General features: G+C 48.8%; 1 protein-coding gene across 1 annotated transcript in view; it reads left to right on the top strand.

Moving 5' to 3' along the window:
• The first annotated feature begins 9,974 nt into the window (after positions 1 to 9,974).
• The window catches only part of fndc3ba (fibronectin type III domain containing 3Ba), a 77,602-nt gene continuing 60,268 nt past the window's right edge, over positions 9,975 to 27,308 (top strand). The window contains exon 1 of the mRNA XM_076017639.1: positions 9,975 to 10,175. The gene's annotated coding sequence lies outside the window, so the exon portion shown is untranslated. The remainder of the gene's footprint in view (positions 10,176 to 27,308) is intronic.

Below are 27,308 nucleotides of genomic sequence, written 5' to 3'. Positions count from 1 at the left end.
GGTGGGTGGGTGGGTGGGGGGGGGGGACTAGTCACCGTGTCCCTCGTAAAAAAAAGGAAGTACACGCCGTTTTAAGAGAATACGGCCCCATATTCACATATTCATGCAGCAGCTTGAGCGCGGTTGTAACTGCGCACCCCAGTGGCTGCTCTGCGGTACTGCGCACAGCGGCATCGCTCGCGTGTCGGAGCTCCGCCTCTGGATTTTTAGGAGAGAGGGGGAGAAAAAAATAGATGGACTATTTGATTTTAGTCAAGTCACACACAGAGACATATCAGACTCTCTGGTAGAGTTTCTTCACACAAAGACACACACACACGCACACCTGTTGCACTTTTCTTAGGATGCAGTAGCTCATTATCACCTTGTTGGCCTCAGTCACACTCCTGCTGACTGTGCAGAATTCCTGATAATAACTCCAGAACAGTTTCCCCCCCACAGTTCACGCATTTTTTCTGTTTTAAAATGAGCCTTCTCTATATGGCACACTTTTTAAGGGTTCCATCTTGTACCACTTTTCAAATTATTATTTTTTCCCACTAATTCCACTGAAGATGCCATGTGTATTTGATTAGCCCCAAAAATCGATCTCTAGAAAACAGTATATGTAGCAAAAAAAACAAAACAACAACAACCAGATTTTAGCTTCCTGCAAAAACTGATGCTTTGTTGGACTTCCGTATGTTTTGGGAGACAAAAAAACACAGTTTTAGAGGCCAGACCAAATGCATGGCTGCCACTGCCTGGGATAGATGGTGCATGATCCATGCCCTTTGTGACATCACAATGGGCTGATTTGCCAAAGCTGCACATTTTAGCGAGCAAAATATATTTTTGAAAAATTGTCATTTCTCATTTCCGGTGGAGTTGGCCAACAGTTTCGAGACACGTGGCACTGTGGCAAACATTAGTTAGGGGCAATTTCCCAGTAAGGGACCTCTATAGGGTCAGTTCGCCCTAACCCAGAGCCGACGTGAACACCAGGAGTGGAGGTGACCTGCATTCAGTTCCTTTGCTGAAGTTTTTCTGAATTCCTCGCCTGAGATGTTTGCCTTAGAAAGAAAGAAACGTTTAAATTTAATTTGGGGCTTTTAGAGCTGAAGGAAAATTGCTCACGCCAGATATATTTAAATATGAATATATTTTTATTATCCGAAGTAGACTATTTATGCAAAATGCTAACTCTGTGCTTTGAGCTGCACTACCTTTTAATTTGTATTTTTTTTAAAAGTCTGACTAAAGCAGAATAAAAATCTAAACTATTTTCATAGATGAGAAACTCTTAACAGAGATTTTTTTTATTTTCCTTATTAATAATGCCCTGGACTATTAATGAGTCCAGTATTTGCTGTGCAGCTCTCGCACGGACGGGTGTGAGTGTGTACACTGCACTGGCTGTGTTTGCTCATAAATTACCGATGGCGGGGCGCAGTTTTCAGGATCGTGCCGTGTGTGTGTGTGTGTGCGCTTGTGCGTGAGTGTGTGTGTGGCTCTCTGTTTCGGGGCTGTTTACTGTATATATTGAAACTGTTACCATGGGAACACGTTTCCAGAGTCCAACATGTATGTGTGTGTGTCTGCGCTTGTGCAGCTCTTCATCTAGAAAATGGGACAGCTCTTGTTTTTTTCCACTGGTTCTGTACTCCTTTACGCGACACACACACACACACACACACACACACACACACACACACACACACACACGGTAGTTGCTAGACGGGAGACAGACAAGCTCACGGAGGGTGTGAGGCCTTGAGGACCTTGAGCTTCAGCTCTCCAGCCATGTAAATGTGCCTGACTGTGTATTAAACTGTATTATTATCAGAACAATAACAGTAATAAGAAGAAGCCATGGCAGATTTAATTACTTATTTTCGTCTGATGCGTATCGTTTGTATTTTTGCTGTGCCACTGTGTGGCTCGGGGCGATATATCTGTTGGGGGGGGAGGGGGGGGGGTAAGTTATGTTAGACGTGTGCATATGTTTTGTATCTAATATTCACAGCAGCTTTCAAATCCAGGAAAGGTTTGTGCGTGCGTGTGGTTGGATGTGCGCGCTTGTCGCCCTGAGGACTGACGGAGATGGAAGGACGATTCATTCGGCGCCGAGGACATCTCCGGCCTCACTCACTCACAGACGCAGTATTTATGTGGGGCCGTGGAAGGAGGCGGGTCTCCAGCTTGCACTCTGCAGTTTTGTCTTGTTGTTTTTTTTTCTCTCGGTCTCGTCGCCGGGGCTCACGTGCGGCGTCGGGCGACGAGTGAAGACTCTCTACAACACCCAGACTTCTGACCGTGCGTCTCCGACCCCGAGAGGTGGAGAGAACACTTGCACGGATGCACTTCCTCGGTGCAAAGGCGAAGCAAGGCTGAGAGGTCTGCAGATCTGCGGCGCGTCGGCATGGTTTTCTTGTGACTTCTTCTCTTCATTTACTTTCAGCTTCTTTCATTTCTTTCTTGCTCTCTGTCTGAGGTTTAAAACTTTAAATAAAGATGTATAAGAATTGCTAATTCCTTCTTGTATGCTTTGTTTGTTTGTGTTTTGTTTTTAAACAGTTGTCCATATATTTTCACTGGCCACTCTATTAAGCCCACCAGGTACCTAATAAAGTGGCCGTTGAGTGCACAGCTCCCTCTCTCCCTTCTCCCTCGTATGCACAAGCATCTCTTTCACACGACCGCCTTCGTCATCATCCCCTGGCTTGTGTACACACACTGTGTACTGTAAGTGTGTTTGCCCAGGCTGCTGCGTAATAGAATGTCCATTCCAGTCTTTTGAGCCGCTAAGTGCCCTGGTGTGGAGCCGTGACCCTCTCGTTCCAAAAAGCTTGCTAGGTTTTTTTCCCTCCTCACTTTCTGCAGGACTTGAGCGACTGGGAATCGATCTGAGGCCACTTGAGCTCACACCTGCTGCGTGTGTGTGTGACGAAAGCTGGAGCCGGGCACTAAATTGGCATGAAAGCTGCTGTCACCGTCACCATGACGAGGACTAGCACCGACAACGGAAAACAGGCGTTTGTTGAGCCAGGCGCGTCGACTGTTTTCTCGGAAGAAAGTATCGCAGGAGATTTCCAGGAATCGGAAGCGCTGCTGGATGATCGCGGCCCCTCCCACTGGATGTCACAAAGGGCACTGGTACCTCTCCCAGTTCACACAACCAGACAGATATTGGATGAATCTGCCTTGTTTTGGTCCCCCTGCCAAACACGCAGAAGGTTCAGCAAGGCATTAGTTTTAGCAGGGAGCTAACACGTAGGGAGGCAGTTTTAAATATGCTGTTTTCTGGCTATCCAGAGAGTTTTTTGCATAACCAATCATGGAGAGTTGCCCCACTGGAGTGGAATAAAAAATTAGGTCTAAAATTGGATCATCGAGATTTTTAATCATTTATTCCCGCTGATTTTTTTGGCAAGCTCAAGGCTGTGATCATAACCGTGACTAATCTGCAAGGCCTTTTTCCAAACGCAACTTTCCCAGTTTCCTTCCCTCCCCCCCTCCCCCAATTGTTGTTGCATGGAAATTAAAAAAAGACCTTCACTTACACGTTTCCTTTGGGATGTGATTCATGGCAAACCGAAAATGACTGCAGATGCAAAGTGGCTTTTTCGTGTTTTGTTTTTTGCTTTGTTTTTTTCTTTCTTTCCTAGGGGGCATTATTGTTCAGGATGAAAACGAGTGTGCTGGGAATAGTGTAATAGTTGGCATTCCACCACCAGCAATCTGCCTTTTCCATCGAAGGTCAGATTTGACTGTTCATTGTGTTGAAATGTCAGTCTTGCTTGTCTTTTTTTTCCCCCTTCAAGACAAATGTCATGGACGAGGCAATTTAGCCAATCACATTGCAGTCCCACCTCCGTCAGTTGGCAGCTAGCAGCCTGTGATGGTGCGCAGCCTAGCCTGCGTCATGTCACGGATGTTACACGAGTTGGAAGTTAATACACACTGAACTAATGGAAAATCGGATAATGTTGACTTTAAAAATAAAGGCAAGCAACTGGAACCGGTTCAATCTTATCAAGGGGGTAACATAGAGAGTGCTGCAGCACTGCGGGGTCATGAGTCAGGCGGAGGGCATGCCAGCGATGCCAGAGACAATGTAGCCTCGGATAAATCCACCACAAGGACTTCTTAAAAAGCACAAGGAATCGTTTGAAGAGCATTCGTCTAATCAAAAGACAGGCATGCAAGTTGGCCAGAGCATTTGCAGATTTCCAGACGTGTGAGTCAGAGAGAGGGTGGCGTGCTAAAAAAGAAAGAAAAGAAGATAAAACATAGAGTGACATTAAAACGTAGCCGTGTGGCATCCTGGGAGTGCGGACTGAAGCATCCCCACAGATACCGGGCTCGGTTGTGCGAGGTTGTGGCTGTTGAACTGAGCATTATTGTTTCATTATTACATTCATTACATTCATCAGCTTTCTAGCTCCAGTCAACCTTGGTGGAACCTTGTGCCGTCGCTTGCTAGTTTGGGAATGTTAGCGCGCTAGCCTGGCCTAGCTGAAATTAAGACCGAAAGTCTGAAGTGCGTTGAGTAACAAAACAAGGATGTTCGTTCTCCGTCCACTGGGATCAGCCGCAGTTTGCCACTCGTTACCACCAGGGGGCGCGAATTGCAGAATCTTTCAAAGTTGAGTCACGTAGTTTTAATTGCAAGCGCCATGGCTCAAGCCTGCTATCTTCTTTTCATATGAAGTTGAGAGGCACCAGCTGAAGTTTCCGTTCTCGAACAGGCAGACCTGTAATTTTCTGCCTTCTGGTGTGATAATTAGCAGTGAGGCAGCACTCGTCCTTTTAGGTGAAATTAAGTGAACCAAATTCTCTCCCATGAGCAATAAATACTGTAATATTGACACCTTTGTTTTTTTTTTTTGTTTTTTTTCTTATACAAACCTGCCTCTTTACAGAGTCATTCTCAGTCTCCAGAGGCTGTACTATTGTGGGGTTGTTTTTTTTCATCACTGTAGAAATTCATACCCTGTACTAACATAGGAATAGTTCTGATCTTAACTTGTGTGCGCTTGTATAAATGACAAAGGGAACAACTGTACAGCATCAGATAACAGAACTTGGATTGAGGTGGTACTTTTTTTCTTTTTTTTTTTTTATGTATTTAAGCTGTGATTTTTATTTTTACTTTTGCTCTACCTTGGGCATCATGCATACACACACTGAAGTGCTGCAGCAATTGTTGAACTGCAAGAAATTAAAGTTTTCAAGTGTTTTTTGAGACTCCATTCATTCTAGAACACTAGTGTTGCTGCACACCCCTGACAGTAGGGGGTGCTGCAGTCTGCCTTCGCAGCCCTTACTTCTAGCATTCCATTATAATGTTATCATTATTTTTAATAGTGTGTCTGCGTGTTGGTCTTATTTTGCATCTCTAATTAGAAAGAGCTTTTTTCTTTTTTTTTTCTTTTTTTTTTTAAATTCCCCTCGTGGTCACGTATTCGTCAACAGCATCTCTACCGGTTATACCACATTTAGTTTCCGATCCGTAAGAAAATCGTTGTTATGACAAGACACATCGCTACTGTGAATAATTGTGGCTAACTCTTCCTGGTGATGTCTGCGTGCTTGTTATTAAACAACAATAGGGTAATGGTAAATATAACGGGTCTAGTTTTCCGGCTCTCGGTTGCGTATCGAGTTGAAAAGCGGCGTTGCTGTGTGTTGTTTCGGCGACACACAGTGACTCACCGAGGTATTTTGTGCACCTCATGACAAGTGACATAAGTTCCTCATGACTGAGTGTTTATAAGGAAATGAATGCAGCTGTGGCTTTTTATTTGTGTGTGCGCGTGTGTGTGTGTGTGTGTGTGTTTGTGTGTTTTCTGGAAACACTTTTAGCCTGACTATATTGATTCGCAGCCAAAAATGGAACATTTTCATAAAAAAAAAAATAAAAAAAAACACTCAAAAGGAAAAACTATCTTCATGTAGTCTCCAGTGAGACTCTGGGATTGACATTTTTGCATTGCAAAGTAATTCACCCACTGGCCTATAAAGGGATAAGTGGTCATGCAAATATATAACATAGACCTCACCTCCCACCAACGCACTTAACACTCTTACACTTGTTTGAAGTGAATTTGCTGAATTTCACCACTGGAGGGTTCGTTGCGGCTGCCGCTAACAAAAACATTACGTATGAATTTGGGAGCGTATATATCATCGTGGACATCGTGTTGAGTGAATACTTAATAACTTTTAACACATAACCCACGTTATATTTTTGGCAGGCACGCGTGGCCCCGGTGCGCCGAGAAGTGAGGCGGACGTGTCTGCTCTTGTTGGTGAGCGCAGGGCTTTTTTTTGCCTCGACTCCTTTGAACTGGCGAAGGGCTGAATTCCATCCGCGATCTGCAGGAGGTAGCTGCCGCACACACAAACGCGGCCCAGCTCCCTCACCCCGCCGCTAGACAGCCATTATCATCCGTCACCTGGTGTCTCTCGAACAGAAGAGGCCAAACACGCGTCCGTAGACGCAACACGCGCTCATAAAACTCATGCATACATGCAAAGACGCGCATGCACGCCGGGGAGGATCTGTGCGCCGCACCACCGTCTTCTTCTTTCTTTTCTTTTCCTTTTTCGTCTCTCAGTCTCTTTCTCTCTCTGGTGGACTTTCTCCAGTCTTGCAGGAATATAAGAGTGCACATACCATCAGGAGGCTGGATGCATTCCGCTTCACTTCAAAGCCTCCTGGTGAACTGAGTTGTGCATGATTACAGGGGAGGGCCTGCTTTAAAGGGCACGAGAGAAAGAAAGAAAGAAAGAAAGAAAAAAATATATGTATATATATAAATATGTCGATATATCCCCGAGAAGGAGAGCCGGGGAGAGAAGGAAAGCAGCTGGCTGGGCGGTAAACATCTGCTGCTTTGGGGTTGGGGGGGGGGGGGGGGGGGGGAACTGGCCCTGATGTGGCGGAGCTGCAATCCAAGATCTGCTCCTCTTCCCTCAGCCACGACAGCCTGCAAAGGTCCAAATCCACTTTGGCCCAGTTAACAGATCTAATAGGAGTGCGAGATTTTATTTAATTGCCTTCACACGCCGACTGAACATGCCAGTGTCCCCCAGCGTGCAAAATCTCCAGCGTAGAAAATCACGGGAACGCCGTCCCGGCATCCTGTTACACATTCCGGCTTTACCGAACTTTCTAAGTCCTCGTTTGACTCCCGCCGCGTCACCGGAGACGTCTGACGCCTTCATGCGCCCCGTTATTGTTTACGCCAAGTGGGAAGATGCCTCCGATTAGAATCCGTCCTCAATGGTCCTCGTCCAGGTCCTGTAATCCTAGAGGATGTTGGTGTTGGCAGGCTGGGCGGACCACCCACCCAAAACAGCAGGGTTTCAAATGAGAGACCAAACAAAAACACAAAAAAAAGGCCTCAATATTTAACAACCTCAGATTAAGAAAAGAAGAAAATCATATTCCTGCCATATTGTTTTGGCACCATTGGAGCAAAAATTTAATTTGACCGTCTTTTTTCCACTAACTCTTAACTCTTCAAAATATGACTTTATGGCTTTGCTGCTTTTCATTTTTCATTTTTCTTAAGTGCACAGCGTGTATAGTGTACAAGCTCCTAGGAGTCTGTGTTTTTTGTGTGTGAAAGAGGCTGCAAACAGAGGGCTACATTATCTGTTTTCTGGAGATTCAAGGAATCATACAGGGTATTTTGGGTGGTGGTGGGGGGTGGGAGCCGTAATTGATCATGTGACACTGCTTCACAGGTCAGAGATTAAAGCTTCACATCTGCAAAAGCAGTCAATACTTTTTCCAACCGTTTCAAAGGTAGAAAGATGAAGGAAGAATCTTCTAACGTACATCATGCATCAAATGAAATCTTCATGCCTACCAGCGCCACTGAACCCGGCACACCAGGACCTGTTTCTTTTAGCTGCCTCACAACTGCAGCGGTGGCTGTTTTCTTAGGGCAGCTTCTGGAATGTGTGTGTGTGTGTGTGTGTGTGTGTGCTTGCGCGTGCGTGTGCGTGTGCCAGTGGGAGAAATATCTAGCTCAGGGGCAATGAGTGTGTTTGGCTGAGTTTTCTGTCTTCTCACCAGAAGACGGAATAGAGAGCTTGATTTCTTGAAGCCGATGCCGGTGAAACGTGACGCAGCAAAAGGCTGAAAGCGCCGGCACCCGCCGCCCGCGGAACCTCTCGTCACATGTCGTGGAACCCGTCTCCAGGAAGCAGCCACTGAATTGACCCTGGGCTGTTTTTTTTTGTTGTTTTTTTTCATGTCCAAGGGATTCTTCACATTTTTTCGCTTCAGGGTTGAACTTCTGATGGAATTTGGCCCTGGGATCTGCAGCAAGTCAGTCCAATAAGTGGATGGAAAGTATGAACCCTTGATCAGCTGCACAGTATTTCTCTTTTTTCTGTTTTCATTTTGTGCGTCGCATGTTGGTTTGTGATGAGGATTAATAAAAGAAAGTTGAACTGGCATTAATTGCATTTGACAGATTCTGTTCACTCTCTAATCCTGATTTATACGCAGCATTTTGTTCTCTATTTCAAGCGCTGGCATGCCCGAATAATCTCTTCCAGAGTGGTGGCATGCTGAATGCTCAAAGGCTCACAGCTGTGCAAGAAAACATTGGTTTGTTTGGCTTGTTGCGCTTCAAAACACACAGACTTGTCCCTATTGGATGCATCAATAAAGTCACCACAGAGCCTTTGGACAGGTCAGCTGAAGGATACAGCCACCAGAGGGACTTTGGCCTGTTGTCCGAGTTGTTTTTCAGCTCTGACCCAGCTTACAACCTCCACACCGATGACAATCTGCTTATTTTGCATATGCCAAGTCGTCAGGTAACATTTAGACTTATCAAAGCTTCTCTCTCTCTCTCTCTTTTTTCTCTCCCTTTGTCAACTGTATGGATTTAAAAAAAAAAAATTTCGCTGACAGGTGAGGAGTGGGAGCGCAGTGACACAGGTCACAGCAGGTCATTTAAATGCGAGAGACTGCGTGTCATAATGACAGATAAATGTGAGCCAGCCCAGACTGGCCCCAGCTCGCTTTTATTTACCCAAAGAGGTCACACGCCCCTGTCATGAAGATCGTGACACCCCTGCAGGACAGGAATTCTTTAGGATGGAACAACCGCTGCAGAATAAATGTCACAGGTCAAGAAAAGCTTTATGTAGAAAGCTGAGTCGTAAGAGGGGATTTAATGTACTATTAATATATATCAGTACTTCACAATGACTGATAGAAAACGTGAATATCCGAGATAGTGTACCTAATTAACAATAACAGTTCATAGGAAAGTATTTCATCGGAAAGTGTGTTATACTTTCCCGGAATTGTACTTTTTTAAAACTCAAGAATGTTGACATAAAGTGCCTCATAGAAGAGTCTCATTTAAGATTTGTGGGATAACGAGTTTGCGCAACACAGATTTGTCACACATTTACCAAGGGAATCTATTTCTTATCTATCATGCGTATTTGTTTAATTCGTTATCAATCGTGCGTATTTTGTTCAGACACAAGACTGTGTCTGAACAAAAACGTTTGGACACAGTGACAAAGCAACTAATTCATTATTATTATTATTATGATGATGATTATTATTATTATTATCATTATTATTATTATTATTATGTTTTTCCCCTTTTGTATTTGTTTTGACTCTTGCAACTGCTGCAGCAAACAAAACGCCACTTTCAGTAGTTTTAGAGGGAGCCTATAAACAAGGGGCTCAGAATGCTCAATGTTTTCTTTGAACTCAAATTCTTGATAAACCATCTCGCGATCTAAATCCCCCCCCCCACCAAAAAATAAATAATAAAAAATTGTATGGATTATAAAGTTGGCCCCTTGAGGAAGACGCAGCGTCTAGCGTCCCCTTCCTCTTTCTCTCCTCCTCTCCTCCTCCTCCCTTTTCTTCTTCTTCTTGCGCCTCCCAGCGTTGCGTTACGGTAAAGTGGGCGGGCTCTGACCCACATGTGCGTCGCGTTTTGATTGACATGGCGGAGCCTGCTGGCAGTCCGCGTCGCGCAGTGCCAGTAGACAGTCAGGACTGAGCCGAACCCTGGGAATAAAAAAAAATAAATAAATAAATAAGAAAAATAAAGAAGGAAGGAAAGGAAAAGGGAGAAGTAACGCGCAGTCCCCCGTCCGCCCGTGTGTCTCTCTGAAGACCATTTCATTGCAGCGAGGTGAGTCTTTTTTCCCCCCCTCTTTTAACTCTTCTCCGCTCAACCAGCCGGAGCTCCTTCCTCTACTGAGCGGCCACGAAGGCGCGCTGTTAGCGGCGGCAGCGGAGGAGTCGATGGTTGAAAAAAGTTTTAGAAAGTGCGTGTGCTGCCTGAGCGTGTGCGTGCGAGTCTCTCTCGGTGTGTTTGTGTGCGTGCGTGCGTGCGAGCGCGCGCCACCGACCGACCGTGTGTGTGTGTGTGTGTGTGTGTGTGTGTGTGTGCGTGCGTGCGTGCGTGTGTGTTAGTGGAGCTCAGCGCTGACGCCGGCAGTCTGGGCCACTTGGCCAGGAAAAAGGAAAACTGCCTGAGCGCGGAGGAGGAGGCGGAGGAAAAAGAAGAAGAAGAAGAAAACGAAGGGCTTGAATCGAAACTTAAGAGCATATTAGTGTGTGAGAAAAATCCCCCGTCTGCCAGTTTTATTGAGAAACAACAGCGAGAGAAAAAAAAAAAGTGTTCTTTTTATTTTTTCCTCCCAGTGTTTTTCTTTTTTTCTTTTTTCTTTTTTTTTTGCGCCCTGGCAACATCGCGCGTCGCTGGATGTGCGTTTGGAGAGTCCGGGTCCACCAAAGAATGTGTTTTTGTCTCCGAGGAGGACTTCAGATGGAGTGAGTGCGCAACAGGCGGAGAGGAGGGGGGGGGGGGGGGAGAAAAGGGGGGAAACTTTATTCAATCCGTGGGTGATTGTTTGTGCTTTACTTTGATGGGGGCAACTCTTTATTTGGGGGGTGGGGTTGTTGTTGTTGATGTTATTGAGAAATAAGGAAATGAGCGCTGATTTCTGTTGTTGTTGCTGCTGCTGGAAAATAAATCGGAGTGAAAGATGCTGAGGCAGTCAGATTTGACAGAGAGAGAGAGAGAGAAGAGGAGGAGAAGTGTGTGTGTGTGTGTGTGTGTGTGTGTGTGTGTGTGTGTGTGTGTGTGTGTGTGTGTGTGTGTTGCGAAATCATTAAATCGTTGACGCTACGTGCGGGTTTTGTCTTTTTTTTTTTTTGCGCGCATTTGAGTTTGTGTCGCTTAAAGAGAAAAACGGGGGGAAAACCCTGAGAGACTTTGGAGGAGGAGGGTGGTGGTGGTGGTGGTGGTGGTGTTGGTGGGGGAGACAAAATTCCAACTCCAGCATATCCTAGCATTCCAGCCAGTCTCTCTCCTCACTCTCCTTCCCTCTCTCCCTCGCGCGCACGCGCGCTCGCTCGCTCGCGCACAGAACCGACTACGTGTCTGTCTGTTTGCGCAGTGGGGGGAAAAGACACGAATCTCTCTCCTCTCCCTCTCTTTCCCTCTTGATGCAGACGTGGAAATCAAACATTGGTCTCTCGCGCTCGCTCGGAGCCCACCGTTGTTATCTGGGCTTCCACGTAAGAAGACGGAGATCAACACGAGCAGATTGTTTTTTGTGTATGTGTGTGTGTGTGTGTGTGTGTGTTTGTGGTTGGGAAATTGAAATGCAAAAAAAAAAAAAAAAAAAAGGCTGACTGGAGTTTTTAAGCCTGATATTTTTGGTCGCAACAACTCTCTCTCTCTCTCTCTCTCTCTCTCTCTCTCTCTCTCTCTCTCTCTCTCTCTCTCTCTCTCTCTCTCTCTCTCCATAATAACAGGAGGCTATGCTATAGTTCTATAGTTGTTATACGCTGTTATGATGAAAACGGTCCCGGTGGCAGATTTGGCAGGTTGGAATTCTGATGCACGTAAGTGAGCGGAGGTTGAAGTTTGACGGTGTCTGTATTTTAGTTCAGGATCCAGTGGGAACTTCGGAGAATCGTTTTTTTTTTTTTTTTTTTTTTTTTTTGAGGAAGGGGGGCACTGACACGCGCACACGCACTTTCCCTCTTTCTCGGTTGGGGTTGAGGTTGGGTGGTGGTGGTGGTGGGCGCAGAGGAGACGGAAGAAACCCGATCCCAAATACATGACGTCACATGACATTCCTTTGGTGAAAGAGCTGATGTGGCCTTGTCATCCCCCCACTTTCTTCTTCTTCTTCTTCTTCTTCTTCTTCTTCTTCTTCTTCTTCTTCTTCTTCTAATAACATTTCATAATTTATGCCTCCTCCTCCTCCTCCTCCTCCTCCTTCATCTGTTTTCTTCTCCTCTCTATCTTCCCTTCCAACGTGTCAGATTTCTAACCCAGAGCCTCAGTCAGATTTCTTTATTTATTTTTTTCTTCTCCAGCTGTTAGCTAACAGCTCAGCCTCCGACAGCCTCGGGGGTTGTTTTTCTTTTTTTTTTCCCCTTCTCCTCTTTTTTTTTTTTTTTTGCTCTTTAGGTATTTTGTCACGGATGGTTTTATCGAGGCGCACGTCTCGTGTCGACCGTGTGAAGCAAGCGCTCAGAGCCGCTCGCTCGTCCTTAGTAGGTCACGGAAGCTCCGAAGGTCGAGGGGCCGAGTCCGGTCTGCGTTTTTAGAGGTTATTAACTATCATCAGAAATTTATTATTATTATTATTATAATTATTATCATGCGTCCTGGACTCCTGGATGATTCCAACAGCCAAAGAAACAAAAAAAAAAAAACCCTCCAGTGAGCTGGCTGTTTAGCCCTCTGTTTACAGCATCCAGCTACCAGCTCGACGCAACACTCTTGTAAATGTTTAGAAGGGGACAAAAACAGTCGGATCATGTCGCTGTCCTGGGAGAGGTTTGGGTTGCCCTTTGTGACATCACAAAGACCCTAATGTCCATTGGGGCAAACATTTGTTGACAGGATGCCGTTTGGAAAATATTCTTTTCTCACAAAATATTTCTTTTTTTATTTTATTTCGTAATGTTTTGTTTACATAGCAGCACTTCAGTGCCAGCCTCTCTTATTGGACAAAGCCTACTGGATGTGCGGCACTTACACAATCAGAATGTAAACAGAGCCGAGCGCTTGTTGTAGTTGTTGTTGTAGTTTGAAGTAGCTCTGAGAAGCCCGTCAGCGACGCTCACGGCATTGGAGCAGGAGTTTGGATGGAAACAGGAAGTGCCGCGTCGCCCTTTTTGGAGACGGGTCGGCTTCATTTGCGGCTAGCCGGGACTCGAACGCGTCGAGGCGGTTTTGCAGCGGACTCGTCTTGGAGTGACGCAAAAGCGCGCGGGCGAGCGAGTTGGATCCCTCCAGTTGGTCCTCAGCTGGGGTCCGCCACTTGTGAAACACTCCCTCCATACCCTCCCCGCTACTTTTTGTTTTTCTTCAAGATGAAATTATTGCATAAGAGGCAGCGAGGAGTCGGGTTGACGGAGTTGCTGCCGCCGTTCTGTCGACTCCTTCATCAAGAAGCAAATTGTTGGATGACCTGCAGACGGTCTGTCTCTGCTGCCTTGCGTGTCGAGATGTCAGAGAATGAGCTCAAGGGTGGGGGGCAAAAAAGGAGGTCAGGACGACCATTGTGGCTGACACTCTAACCTAGAACGCGGCTCGACTCAAAGGTGGGCTCGCGTTACCGGGCCGGCGCTGGCGGGTCATGAGTGGGAGGCTCCGGAGTTACTGAGATGGGACGGTGCGCCTCTGGAAAGTGTGTGTGTGTGTGTGTGTGTGTGTGTGTGTGTGTGTGTGTGTGTGTGTGTGTGTGTGTGTGTGTGGAGGAGGAGGGGCAGGTAGAGGCCAAGTGGAGAGCTGTGGGTGAACGCTCTCCGCCGTTGGATCGGGCTTTTTATTTTTTCTCTGTAATGCTGGTTTTCCACTCGACGATTAGAAGATTACAAGCACGAATTCAAACTCTGCTGCGCTCTCTGCCCTGATTTCTTTTTTTTTTTAAACTGTTTCTCCGAGCGCTGATTGCATGATAACAGGGTTCAGAAAGTCGTCGGTGATCAAGCTTGTGTGGCAGTTGTGGCGTTTGGCACCAGAAAGAGAGAGAGAGAGAGAGAAGGAGAGAAGGTTCTGCCCCCTTGAAAAACAAATCAAGTTCAGATGAGCGGCCAAAGAGTCACTTTAGGACAGAGGACGACTCGTGCAAAACGTGCGCATCCAAAACAATCGTCCCCCGATCCCAATTTCCTGACGAAGACCCACGACCACGACCGAGTCCAGCTGGTTCTGTTTATACCACTGAGCTGCATCGGTCGTCCACAGCGCCTAAAGCTTCATTCAATCCGTCTCCTCTGATTCTGGAAGGCAACAGGTGCCTCTCAGCCAAACCGCTGCTGCTGCTGCAGCCGAGGAGCGCGCTGCTCGTGTGGACGCGTCGACCTCCTTCCTGCTTTCTGCTGCTTCTTTATTTGGGATGTGAGAGGTCACTGGTGCGCAGAGAGCCGCGCACGATCCTCTCTGCGGCGTTGCACAGTGAGAAAAAGAACACAAACCTGCTGCTGCTGCTGCTGCTGCTGCTGCTGCTGCTGCTGCTGCAGTCGGGTGTGTCGCTGCATCAGTGCTCACACAGTAGCTGCAAAATTCTAAGTGATTTGATTCAAGGAAAAAAAAAAACTCCAGAAAATTAAACAAACTGTAAGCAGTATTTCTACAATCCTCCCCTTTCACCCTCACCTGGCACACCGTGTCGCCTCTAGGCCTTTCAAAATAAAAGTCAGCGGTAGATTTCTTTTCATTTGCGCTCGGCTGTAAGACATTATTGAGTGTGTGCTTCTGTGTGCGTGTGTGTGCGTTTTCACATTCTGCCCGTTCCTTTGATGTCTGCGAGGGCGGACGGCGGCTTATCAGCATCCCTCGGAGGGAGGGGGGGAGGAGTGGGGGTACAAAAGTGTTGGTAAAGCTGCATCCGGAGGCCATGGGATACATTTAAAAATAAAAAATACACAAAAAAAACCCTCCAGAATGATACAGAATGTCGTTTATATTCCGAGGGGGGAAAAGAAAGGAGAGTTTCAGTTCCTATCTCCAACTGGCAGCTGGTAATCTGCACTTTGCCGCCTCTTTCACTTTCTGTTTCCTGGCTTTGGTTTGTGTCTCTGCTGCTCTTCCCTCCTTCCTCTTCCTCCTCCTCTTCGTCTTCCTCTCAGTGTCTCCTCTCCCTCTGTGTGAATGTATGAATTGCCCGTTGATGTTGTTGTTGTTGAAGTGTCCCAGCATCTCATGTTTGCCTGTAATGTTTACCCTCCTGCTCCTCCTCCTCCTCCTCCTGCTCCTCCTCCTACCCAGAGCCCCAGCTCTTTCTCTCTCTTCTCTTTTTTTTGTCTCCCATGATAATTTCCTGCATTGTTGACAGTCAGTTTCGAGGAAGATAAAAGGAGCCTTTCAACTTCTCTCCCTGCCGCTAGCACCTTCTTCTCCTCCTCCTCCTCCTCCTCCTCTCTCCTCTCCCGTAGTGCCATGCCAGCCATGACCTATGTCATGACGAGTTGCTGTCACAGAACAAGTGTGTTTGTAATAATAATGATGATGACAGTATTAGCAACCACACTGGGGAACCTCAGACCTCCACTGTGTTGTTGTTGTTGTTGTTGTTTTCTTCAACGCGTGACTTCAGAGATCAATTTCACTTCTGTCGCCGGCGACTGCTCCTGGTCTGCACCGCAGCTGTGACACTGAAGAAGAGGAGGTGGAGGAGGAGGAGGATGAGGATGAGGAGGAGGAGGCGGCTGCGGTGGTGGCGAGACAGATAACCGACCACTAGATTTACAAGCTGGGAGACGTTTCAAAATGCAAGAAACAAGGCGAAGGCGATTGCTAGAAAGTCGCCTCCGAAGTTTTGTGTGTGTGTGTGTGCGTGTGCATGCACTTTGACCCACACACACGCACACACACTCACCCACCGGTGTACACATTTAGCTTTATGTGCCTATATTAGCATGCCAGGCGTGCTGGCTGCGCTAGTTGGCAGGCCCATGGAAAGTTCCGCCGCTGCTTAATGGCTGTTTTTATGCCCTGCTGTGATCATTATGAGTGTGTATCTGCAGGGTCTGCAGTCCTGGGGGTCTGGCTGCATGTGTGTGTGTGTGTGTGTGTGTGTGTGTGTGTGTGTGTGTGTGTGTGTGTGTGTGTGTGTGTGTGTGTGTGTGTGCGTGCCTGCATGTATTTGCGTGTGACTGGACCTGCTTATATTTTGGGTTCTCATAAGTCTGCAAGTGGAATTTTGGAGGCGCAGGCACACGCTCTCAGGAATGCGTGCGTGTGTCGCTCGCTCTTTCTTTGTGTGTGTGTGTGTGTGTGTGTGTGTGGCTGCACGAGCATGCGCGCGCTGTCGCTCGCATAGAGCCGAGGAGGTTTTCTAAGGCTGGAGGAGTCGGGGGGGCGGGCGGCGGCGAGGAAGTCTTTTTTTTTTCTTTTTTTTAATGCGAAGCCACACGTTTTTATTGCCTTCCCCTGTTAAAGCTGCCCCCCCCTCACCCGGCCTCCACCCCTCCCCCAAGGCATGCCCCCCCCCACCCCCCCACCCCCCCTTTCACCCATCCCTCATCCCGCTCTGTCTTCCCCACCTCACCCCACCTTCGTCACTGGCTCCACATACCTGTCTCTCCAAGCGCTCGCCGTCCATTGAATAAAGTGGACATCAGCTTTTATGTTGGAGCAAAATCAGCCTCTGTGCACTGAGCCTCTGAGGTGCAGATCAGATCAGGGTGATATTGTGCTTGATCAGAGTCATAAAAGCAACAGAAAAAGGGCCGTTCTGTTCCTTTACTTGGCTGAACTCTTCCTTACCGGGAAACCAAAACCCATCCAGAACAGGAATCATCAAACGTTCCCGGATGCGCGCACACACACACACACACACACACACACACACACACACACACACACACACACACACACACAGGTAGAGAGCCACGCTGCCGCCACATTAACACAGCCACATCCCTGAATGTGTGTGTGTGTGTGTGTGTGTGTGTGAGAAATCCTGAGGCTGATTGAGGAGCAGGAATGTGACCTTGTGACCCCAGGCTAGAGAGAGCGAGAGAGAGAGAGAGAGAGAGAGAGAGAGAGAGAGAGAGAGAGAGAGAGAGAGAGAGAGAGAGAGAGAGAGAGAGACCGCTTCCGATTGATTAAACGGCGCCGCTTGCTCCCGACGGTGCGTGCGCGATCACGTGTGCGCGCTCCACAGACGCTCACTCGCACGCGGGCGCACGCACAGCTGTATGCATAACGAATGACCTTTCGCAGAATTAGGCATTGAAGTGTTAATTCACCGATTTTCCTCTTTATGGTTGTGCAAGTGTGTGTGTGCGCCTGTATTTGTGTGCGTGTGTCTGTCTGTGTCTGTGTCTGTGTGCGTGTGCGTGTGAGCACACATGCACACACCTCAGACTGTTTTCCTGTCTGTAAAAGAACGGTGACTGGTTTCTCACACAGGTGCGACCAAACAGCCTCTCCACAGCGCCCACTCTCCCACAAGCGCACACACACACACACACACACACACACACACCACAAGTAGGCTTCTTCATGGCCCATAAAACTGATGATCTGGTCGCCTATCAGTGGTTTGTCTGCATCTCTGTGCCCGCCCAACTGAGAGTGTGAGTCTGCGCTCTGGCGTGTGTGTGTGTGTGTGTGTGTGTGTGTGTGTGTGTGTGTGTGTGTGTGTGTGTGTGTGTGTGTGTGTGTGTGTGTGCCTCTGCCTGCCTGCCTGTCTGTGTGTGTGTCTGTGTGGGAGTGGGGGGATTAACTTTTTGACTTGGCATAGTTGTCTTAATTAAGACTCGTGGCATGCGGCCCTGATGGAGCTGCACAGAGCCTCTGCTCAGCTTCCCAGAGTTCCAGGAAGTTCTGGAAGGTTCTCCAGCTCTTCCAGCACCGCAGCCTCTTACCCCCATGATGATTCACACCTAATTCGCTAACATCATGGTGCAGGTTTTTTTTTTTTTGCCACAAAAAGCCACTGCAACGGCAACAAAAGCAGACTTTAAACCACGACTTAACCATGACTTTAGACTTAATCATGAGTCATGTGTTTTAGGTCTTTTTGTTCTGGGTCACATTTTTAATTACTCATTGAACTTTATGGTCTGCGAAGCAGAACTGTAGCATCCGGTGGCCAGCGGAGGAAAAAAAAGGGAAATGAGTTACTTGTTCGATGATGTTTGGGTTTAATTAAGAGTCTCAAAGGTTAATTGAGAATCCAAACAGGTGGGGGATGAATCACAAGAGTGGCCGGCGACGCGTCGGTTTATTCTCGGTGCTTTACGGGGGCAGATAATTCTAACCTGCAGCTTCGCTCCCGAGTGGTTCGTTGGGCAAATAAGCATCTTTTTCTTCCCAACCGAGAAAAACCTTAAATAGGACTTCCTGTTTTGCTGGATATTCACATGCATTGCAAAAAAGTTTTTTTTTTTAATTCAAATCCCGTCGGTTAGTTTGCACATTTCTTTCTATATGTGAATCGTGTGGAAGAGGGGAGGTGTAATTTGCAATGCCTGGCTGTGCAGGGACAGGATTGCGTCTCCTTTTCTTTTTTTTTTTTTTACGGCCGCTGCTTTTTCTGGATGCTGTAGCCGTTCACACTCCGCCACATTTATATTTAAAAAAAAAAACAAACAACAAAAAAAACTGTGACCAGTGTCTGTTCCCTGGGGTGACATTCAGCGGTCGCACTCTGTGTTTTTGGGCTTTGACTCCGAGCTCCCAGTAGCTGCAATGTTGTATATATTGTTTTGCCATTGAGTTAAAGACCCACACAGAGCTGTTTTTTGTTTTTTATTTAGAAACGCAACAAAAGCAGCTAAATCACACACCGAGATACACTGAGCGCGCACGTTAAGAGCGTCCCTGCGTGGCCCAACCCGACATTAAGCGGCAGCTCTGCGGTGTTTTGGTGTCGCCGCTCCGCTGGCTGGACTCCGCATTGTCCGCCAGCCCGCCAGGGTATACAATGTATTGTGTGTGTGGGTGGGTGTGTGCACACACACATGCGTTTTCATTTTTTCTTTTTCTTTTCATTTTTTTTTTTTTTTTTTGTACGACGCAGTCCAGCCGTGGCCCTGTGCCTGCGCCCAGTGTGGCTGTGGTTGTGTGTTTGCGTGGGTGTGTGCCAGCCCCCGCCCGGCTCTGTGTGCCGATGTGCGCACTGAGGAGGAAGTGGCTGTGTTTGTTTAAACTGAGCACGCTCAGCCATGTGGGACAATTTAGCGGGAATGAGAAGCCCGACACCCTGCCCCCCCTCCTCCCACCTCTCTCCCTCCCTCCTGGGGGCCCGCTCACAGTTCTCCTCCCCCCACTTCACCCCCCCCCCCCCCCCCCCCCACCCCAGTCCAATCCTTCTGAATGAGCGGCTGTCTTTTGAAGGCTGAGGGCTTGTTTGGGAAAGGGGGTGGGGGGGGAGGGGTCCCCATCGTGTTGACGGCGGGTCAAGAAGAGGGGAGACCATTTAAAGGCCGCCAGTGTTAAACCCAATCTCCGCGTCGTCCTTTCTCATCCGCTGGGCTCCGGCAGAGCGCTGTCACTCGCTGTCGCTGTCACGTCTGCAGAAAACACCGTTTGATTGGTCTGTATTTGTTTGTTTATGCCGGGACTCCAACCTGCATCTTTAAATTGTCTCCGAAGCCTTTTGTCTACAGCACACATTTAGCTCTCTTGTAACATCAATGGTGCCATATTTCTTCCCATTCTAGATCCCCCAAAATCTCTTAAGATCATTATGATGACGATGGCAGAACTGCTGCTTTGTTGGCTCCCCTATGTGTTGGTCAGTGCAACCAAATCCAGGTGCTGGCGACGAGGGTAAAACCTAATACTTTGGAAGATGAGAAGTCCATGCCCTTTGTGACATCACAACACGGTGATTCCAACAACTGAGTGGGAATCTTTATTTGACAGTACAGAGACACACGTTCAGTGGATTAGCTGTGAGCTCTTAAAGCCGGAAGGTCGGCTTTCGAGTTGAGGAGGAGACGCGGGAGTGGAGGGAGAGACGGGCGATGCTCATTGGCTGTGACGAAGAAAAATAAATAAAAAGAAATGGCCGGCAGCCACGAAAGCCGCGCGGGACTTTGCACGTTTCCCAATGTGAGCTCCCAACTGTGGTGGTGGTGGTGGGGGGTTTATTACACGGACCCCATGGCATTTCATAGCCACGGAAGCCGGTTAGCGGCTGAGCTCATGCGACTGCCGCCATGCTAGCGTGATAGTGTCATGTCTGGGATGCGGACGGGATGCCTGGCGCGTGCGTCAGGCTCCTGGTGGTGAGCCGCGGTGGTCTGCATCACCCTGCGGTGACGGCCAACCGGAGAGAGGAAACGCTTCGACCTGCGTTGGGTTTTCATTTTTCCGTTCTCCTGACGAGGGGGGAAATAACCACCCCGCATTTCCTGAGGTCGACACACTGCAAAGCAATCACTTCTTCTGTTCCTCCTCTCTTTTAGCCTTCTTTTCCTCTTCGCAGTCAGATTATTGTTGTCCGTGTGTGTCTGTGTTTCATTGTCAGAAGTTCTCCAAGTTCTTTCCGCGTCCGATTCAAAATGCCTTGCCTGAGGAGCATCTCTGGTGTTTGGTATTTGAGAAGAAATTCTGGCGTTATGTCACAAAAAAAAAAGCTGCCTAAGGGTAAAAAAATAAATCTATGTAATTTTCTCCTAATTACCCCACCAACTTGTCAGATCAAGCTCCGGTGTTACATCATTAGCACGTAGCCTCTGTCGCCTCGGCATCCAGGTGGGTTGCTGGCGCTGGTGATGCCTTCAGGAAGCGCTCGCTGCAACTTGGAAAAAGTCTTTTTGTGAGTGTGTGCGTGTGCATGTGCGTGTGTGTGTGTGTGTGTGTGTGTGTGGCCACTCCGGCTGAGATCCTCGGAGATCCGCCGTGTTTAGCGGGTTTTTCCTCCTGAGCTCTTCCTCGAGGCTCAGCCGCTCCTGCAGTGGGAGGCAGAAGCTCAGCCGCACTTTAGTCTCCCCGGAGCTCTCGGAGAGAAGAGTCTGAACTTTGGAAGAAAAAAAAAAGGGGGAGTGGGGGAATGGGGGAGGGGGGGGTGGATAGGGGTAAGAGAAAAGGACAAAAGGAGGAGGAGGAGGAGGAGGAGGGGGAAGAAGAAAAAAAAAATTCTGGAAGCGCGGCAGTGCTGGACGAGTGAGTCATGTCCACGCGCTGCCGGGAGAATAGCCACTTCCTCTGGATTAGGAGCAGCGAAAAAAACAAAACAAGGGAACAAAAAAAAAAAAAAAAACTTTTTCCGACAGCATCGGCGTCAAAGGCGGCGAGGCCGAGCGTCTGTTTTACCCCCGTCAAGCAGGACGGGAGAGGGAGAGAGGAAGGAGGAGGGCGGGACTCTGGGGCCCCCCCCCCGGCTGATGTAACTGGTGGAAACTGGTGGCTGCGAGATAAATAAATGACCTAGTGGGGTTTTGTCTGTGCGCGCTCCGCCGTCTGCCGCTCGCACCCCCGCACGCTGACCCACATCATTTATTTAGGGCTCTTTTTTTTCGTCTCTCACTCCCTTCCCACTCTCTCTATCTCCACGCGGAACTTTTTACAGGAGGAATATCTCTCCTCCTCCTCCTCCTCTTCCTCCTCCTCCTCTCTCGCTCTGCTGGAGCTGCGCTGCTGCTACGTGGCAGGCAGCGGACTGTCAGGGCCTCTACTGTGGGTTTACTGCCTGCTGGCCCCCATCCCAACCGCACGCACACACTCGCACACACACGCGCACGTGCACGCCCGGGCCAGCCCACAAGCCATACAGCTGCAGGGTGGGAGGGCTCGCCGGCAGATGCACACATCTGTGCCCAGCACAGCGGCAACACGGGGCCGATTGTGAACAGCCAGCCAGGGAGCGAGGGTGGAGGTGGGGGGTGGAGGGTGGAGGTGGTCCCGTCTGGGACTCCACACCTCATTGAATGGCCCGTCTCTCCACACTGGCGCACACTGGCGCACTTGACTGCCTGCCTGCCTGCCTGCCTGCCTGCCTGCCTGCCTGCGGAATGACAGGCAGCGCTAATGTTTGTTCTGGAGCAATAACACAATTAGAATTCCACACATTTCTTCCCTCTGCAGCCCCCGAACCCCCACCTTCCCAACTCCCTCCCCTCCCCCCACCCCCTAGATTTCCTCCTGGTTCCACTTCCTGTCCTCCTCTTCACCGGCCCCTATTCCTGTCCCTTCCAAAGTTAGCCGGCGGCTGCCACACAAATGACTAATAACTGTTTCACCGGCACAATTTCTTATTTTATTTTCCCCCCTGGAAACATCTTGGCCTTGTGTGCATTTTTTTTAATGCAGGTGCCGCTCGGTTCCCCTCCTGCGCTCGGCTCCCACAGCTCCTGACCTGGGTGTAAAATAGCCGCTTCCTCTCGGCCTTTTTGTCGGCGGAGGGAAAGCCGATGCCTCGCCCGCCCCTCCCTGGCCTTTCTCTCCTCTGAAACTCGTCCTCCTTTTCTTTCCACCTTCTCCTCACCTCTCTTTCTTTCTTTCTTTCTTTTTTCGACCACTCCCCTTTACTTCCCTTTTTTTATGTCTCTTCTGCTGCGCGCCGAAGGGTGTGTGTTGTCTTTATTGCGGCGTGCTCGGGGGCGCACACGTATGCTTGTGTCGCAGTTATGCAACAGTCGTCACACACTCTCTCTCTCTCTCTCTCTCTCTCTCTCTCTCTCTCTCGCTCTGGGAAATGGACCGCCGTTCCCCTTTGAGCTCCGACTTCCTCAGCAACAGCCTGTAAAAGGGACCCGCTGTCGGCCAGTGGGAGAGGGTAGCTGCTCATTTGAGGAGGCGGACTCTCTTTCTTTTTTTTTTTTCTTTTTTTTTTAGTCAGGAAGTGCATGGCAGCCTCGTCAGATCCTGGATTTCTCCCTGGCTGGAGGATAAAAAAAAAAATAAAAAAAAAGTTTGAGAAAGTCTGCAAGCTTTTTTGCTTTTTTTCCCCCTCCTGTTGCCGTTTGGTTCCGCTCTCAGCTGTCTGATCTTCCAGCGAAGGAGAGAGGGTTAGAGGAAGGCGAGTGCGTGTCTCTAATTAAAATGTCTCTTCCCGGAGTAGGGCAACGGGGCACGGCGAGGGAAAAAAAAACAGTGCTCGGTGGGAGGTAGCCGGGGCGGAACGGGAGGAGAGGAAAGGAGAGGCGGCAGAGGGCTGACGTGAAGTCACTGGGTCGTCCGTTTCTGGCCCGTGTTCCTGGAAGTCCGCCCTGATGACTGGCTGGGATGGGTGGGCAGGCAGAAGTACGGACGGGTGGATGACAGGGGAGGAAGGCCGGGCCCCGGGTGCTCGTTTTCAAAGGGCCGAGCGAGGGGACGGCCGCGGGGAGAAGCTGCTGAGCCGAGTCGTTGGCCCAGCGGGCCGAGTCCGGACTTGTCGGCGCTGTGGCGGCGCTGCAGTGATCTGCAGAATGCCTGGCATTTCCACAAGACGCGCTGCGAACGAGCTGCGAAAATTAAAAGCGACTTGTTCGCAATTGCCCGCCCCCCCCAACACCTCAGTGCGTGTCGCTTTTCATTATCGTCGTATGACTTCAATAATGTGCGCGGAGATGAAGGCGACGAAGCCGAGCCAAAGCTCAAAACTGAAAAAAAAGAAAGAAAGAAAAAAAGTCCATTCATGCTGGAGAACGTGGAGACGTGGCAGCGACCGAACGTCCAAAAGAGCTGCAGCTTTGTTGTGATACAGCAGCCAGCGAGAGTCTGGGAGGAGGGAAATAAAAAAAAGGGGCCTTTTGTTCCGACTGGAGTTTGAAAAGCAGCAGAGAAGCACAAGTCGGCCCTCGTTCACGTGGGACCAAAGTGCTCTTCAAAGTCGCCTTAAAGATCTTTTCCTAACAAAATGTCTTTGCCAGTCTGTGTCCTGTTGAATACACGCCCCTTTGTGATGTCACAAACGGCGCCGGGCGCCTCAATGACGCGTCTCCCTGGCTCGTGGCGACGCCCGCAGATCGCCCGCTATCGCTTTGGGCCCTTTGTGATGTCACAAACTGCACCGACAATGACTGGGCAGGAAGCTAGCGTCTAGTATTTTTGTGGGAGACTGCAAACAGAGGGCAAAACAGAAAAGAAAAATAAAGGTCTGTGGAAATACAGGTCCTTTAAGTTTAAAGTTATAACTGATCCTGGTCCTGCCCAAAAGTTATCTGCCAGATTTGGACTTCTGGCCGAGCAGTAGCTTAGCAGAGCCGCCTAACATTAAGAGTCCTACGATCGAAGCTCCGATGACAAACAAAATATCTGTTCCAAACCCTGGTGACCTTGAGGATGCAGAGCGACAAGGTCATTTTGTTTATTTGTCATTTCTGGTGCACGGCTAAAACTTCAGAAATTTCATAAATGACAGCATTGCAGTGGGGCCAGTGGTAGCTGCACGTCATGCTATAGACGTACACAAGTGACCACCAAAACGCATGACGTTCAGTCACAGGAAGCACTTTAACTTTGTGTTTTATTGTCCTGCAGTAACGTAAATGAGCAGCTTATCAGGTGTGCAGTGGTGGAAAGGTGCTGTGAAGGTCTCAGTTCAGGATGTTTAGAGAGGAGCTTGTCCATACACGGCTCTTGCTGTGTGTGTGTGTGTGTACGTATGTGTGTTCTTGCTGCATTCCACTCCACCCGCTGCGAGTTCTTCTTCGTGGATGATATGTCATTACCGCAATTACAGGGCAAGGAGAGGACTTTGACCATGCACACACACACACACACACACACACACACACACACACACACACACACACACACACACACAAATGCATGTACACTTGGAGACGCGGAACAAACATGCACACACACACACACACACACACATGCAGGTCCCAAAACGCACGAAGGCAAAGTGGAGATGAAGAAGAAACTCTGAGTTTGCGCTGAGACACTTTGCCACTGTCCCCCTCTCTTTCGCCTCTCAATTCACACACACACACACACACACACACACACACACTCTCTCTGTCTTCATCCTCCAAACACACTCGCTCTCTCTGTCTGTCTGTCTGTCTGTCTCTCTCTCTCTCTCTCTCTCTCTCTCTCTCTCTCTCTCACACACACACACACACACACACACACACACACACATTGACTGCGTATGTGCAGAAAGCTGCCAGCCGACGTGGGAACCCGAAGAGGTTCCATCTTTTATAAATCCCCTCTCTGTCTTCCCCTTGTGTGCGCGCGCGTGTGTGTGTGTGTGTGTGTGTGCGTGCTCTCTCGCTCCCCCTCTCAGCGTAAGCACCAGCGCAGCATTCCTCTTTGCCTTCCCTCTCCACCCTTCTTCTCCCCCTCCTCTCCACTTCTGAATCCCCCTCTATTCACTCTACCTCTCACCCCCCCCCCCCCCCCCCCCCTCGGTAGAAAGGTGCTCCGTGTGTGCGTGCGTGCGTGCGTGCGTGCGTGTGTGCGTGTGTGTGTGTGTGTGTGTGTGTTTATTAGAAAGAGGTTGACTAAGAAAGAGAGAACAGGTCCCTCTTGGACTGAATACCTTTTGTAAAAGGAGCCGGGGATGAATGGGAGTGGTGTTGGTGGCAGTTTCCCACCATATTTAGAAGGTGTACCACCCCCCGCCCCCACCCCACCCCATCCCCTCTCAAAAACACGCACGCACACACACACACACACACACACACACACACAGACACACACAAACACGCACTCTCTAATCTGTGTCGGTATTTAATACACTCGGATGTATTAAAGTTTTCAGATGATGAAATGGTCTTAAGGGGACTTGGATCAGCCCCAGCAGACTTTACTGTGTTTAGTGTGTGTGTGTGTGTGTGTGTGTGTGTGTGTGTGTGTGTGTGTGTGTGTGTGTGTGTGTGTGTGTGTGTGTGTGTGTGTGTGTGTTGTCTCGCGGTGAATAGATAAGTCATTCTGCTCATCGGATCCACGACACCTGAGAACATTCCTCACTGCTCAACACACCCGGGACGAGGGAAGATGATACACTCTCTCTCTCTCTCTCTCTCTCTCTCTCTCTCTCTCCTACTACCTACTGTCGCATTTGCTACACATGCTAGCGCATTTAAAAAAAAAAAAAAATCCAAGAACCCTGCTAGCGCGGCTAGGCTAACGCAGCGGAGCGCCGCTTCTCACTTTCTGCCGCGATTTTCCGTCTTCCAAAAGCGGAACGTTGCAGTGGTCTGGAGGAGGAAAAAAAAAAGCGAAGCCGTGACAGGTGGAACGGCAGAATTACAGAGAATAGCGCTACCGAGGCCATCGGCCACGGCTTCAGTTTCAACATCCCCTTTTGTTCTCTGTTATTTTTCTTCTTTTCTTTTTTTTTTAAAAAGGCTCTTCAGCTGAAAGAAAATTCCCATATCTGATTGAAAGACTGGAAAGTTCCCGACCTTTGTTCCGTTTCTGCGGGTCAAGTGGCCAAGTTTAGACAAGGCAGCGGACGCTGCAAATTTTTTCTGCTTATAAAGTTGCGGCTGCTTATGTCATAAATTGGGATGTCTTTGATTGATTTGTTTTTCTTGTTCTCTTTCAACAACAACTCACGCCTGAGTTGTTGTTGTTGTTGTTGTTGTTGTTGGTAGTTCCTAGTCTAATTCACGGGCGTTCAAAGTTGAAGGACTTCCGATTAATCCTCCGCAAATCAGCTTCGCCGCCGTCGAGCGACAAACAAACGGCCCCTTCACACTCTGCACCTCACAGGAGTCGAGATTTAGTTGTCGTCTTTTTGCCAACTTTGCTCTTTCCAGAAATGTTGTCCCTCTGTGTTCTCTGTCCGTTGAAAGACTTTTAGAGCGAGTCGGCCGATTGGCTCAACGAAAACCACTGTCTAGCACATGTGGAAATTTCCCCCCACTTTGCAGAACTTCCTCACTTGCGGGGAAACATCTGAAATCAATCAGCAGTCTGGTGTGACACGTCGAAAGGCAGAGGAGGGACCGATCGCGTCGGCCGGGTATCGAACTCGTAAGAGGATGAACGGGAAAGCCGGCGTTGCCTCAAAGTGGAAAGAGCGTCACGGCGTGTTTATCAGCTGCGAATGATGACGACGATGATCATGATTTTCTGGTGAAATGCCGGTGAGTAAGACGACGAGGGGAAATCACTTTGGCCGTGTTTAAACGTGCCAAAGGTGCCAACGAACGTCTGCGAGATGGCGTCTTCAAAAAAAAAAAAAAATCTAATCTTATGTAGGATGGAGTTGAAGGAAACTAACTGGCCTGCAGTTTGCCTGACCCATCGTCCCTTGACGTTTTTAAGAAGAAAACAGGGGGTAAAGGTCAGAGGAAAAGTACCGACTTCCGCCGTCAGCCGCTGATGCGCTGATTCAGCATCGCGCTGCCGTGAGTAAGGCCGCTTTGATCTCTCGCTCAGCTG

Source organism: Nelusetta ayraudi, unplaced genomic scaffold, assembly GCF_046127955.1.
Source record: "Nelusetta ayraudi isolate G7.1 ecotype Tasmania unplaced genomic scaffold, CSIRO-AGI_Nayr_v1 ptg000007l, whole genome shotgun sequence".
NCBI classification, from domain to species: domain Eukaryota; kingdom Metazoa; phylum Chordata; class Actinopteri; order Tetraodontiformes; family Monacanthidae; genus Nelusetta; species Nelusetta ayraudi.
The sequence above is the reverse complement of the archived record's forward strand: the minus strand, read 5'-3'. Positions and strand labels throughout refer to the sequence as shown.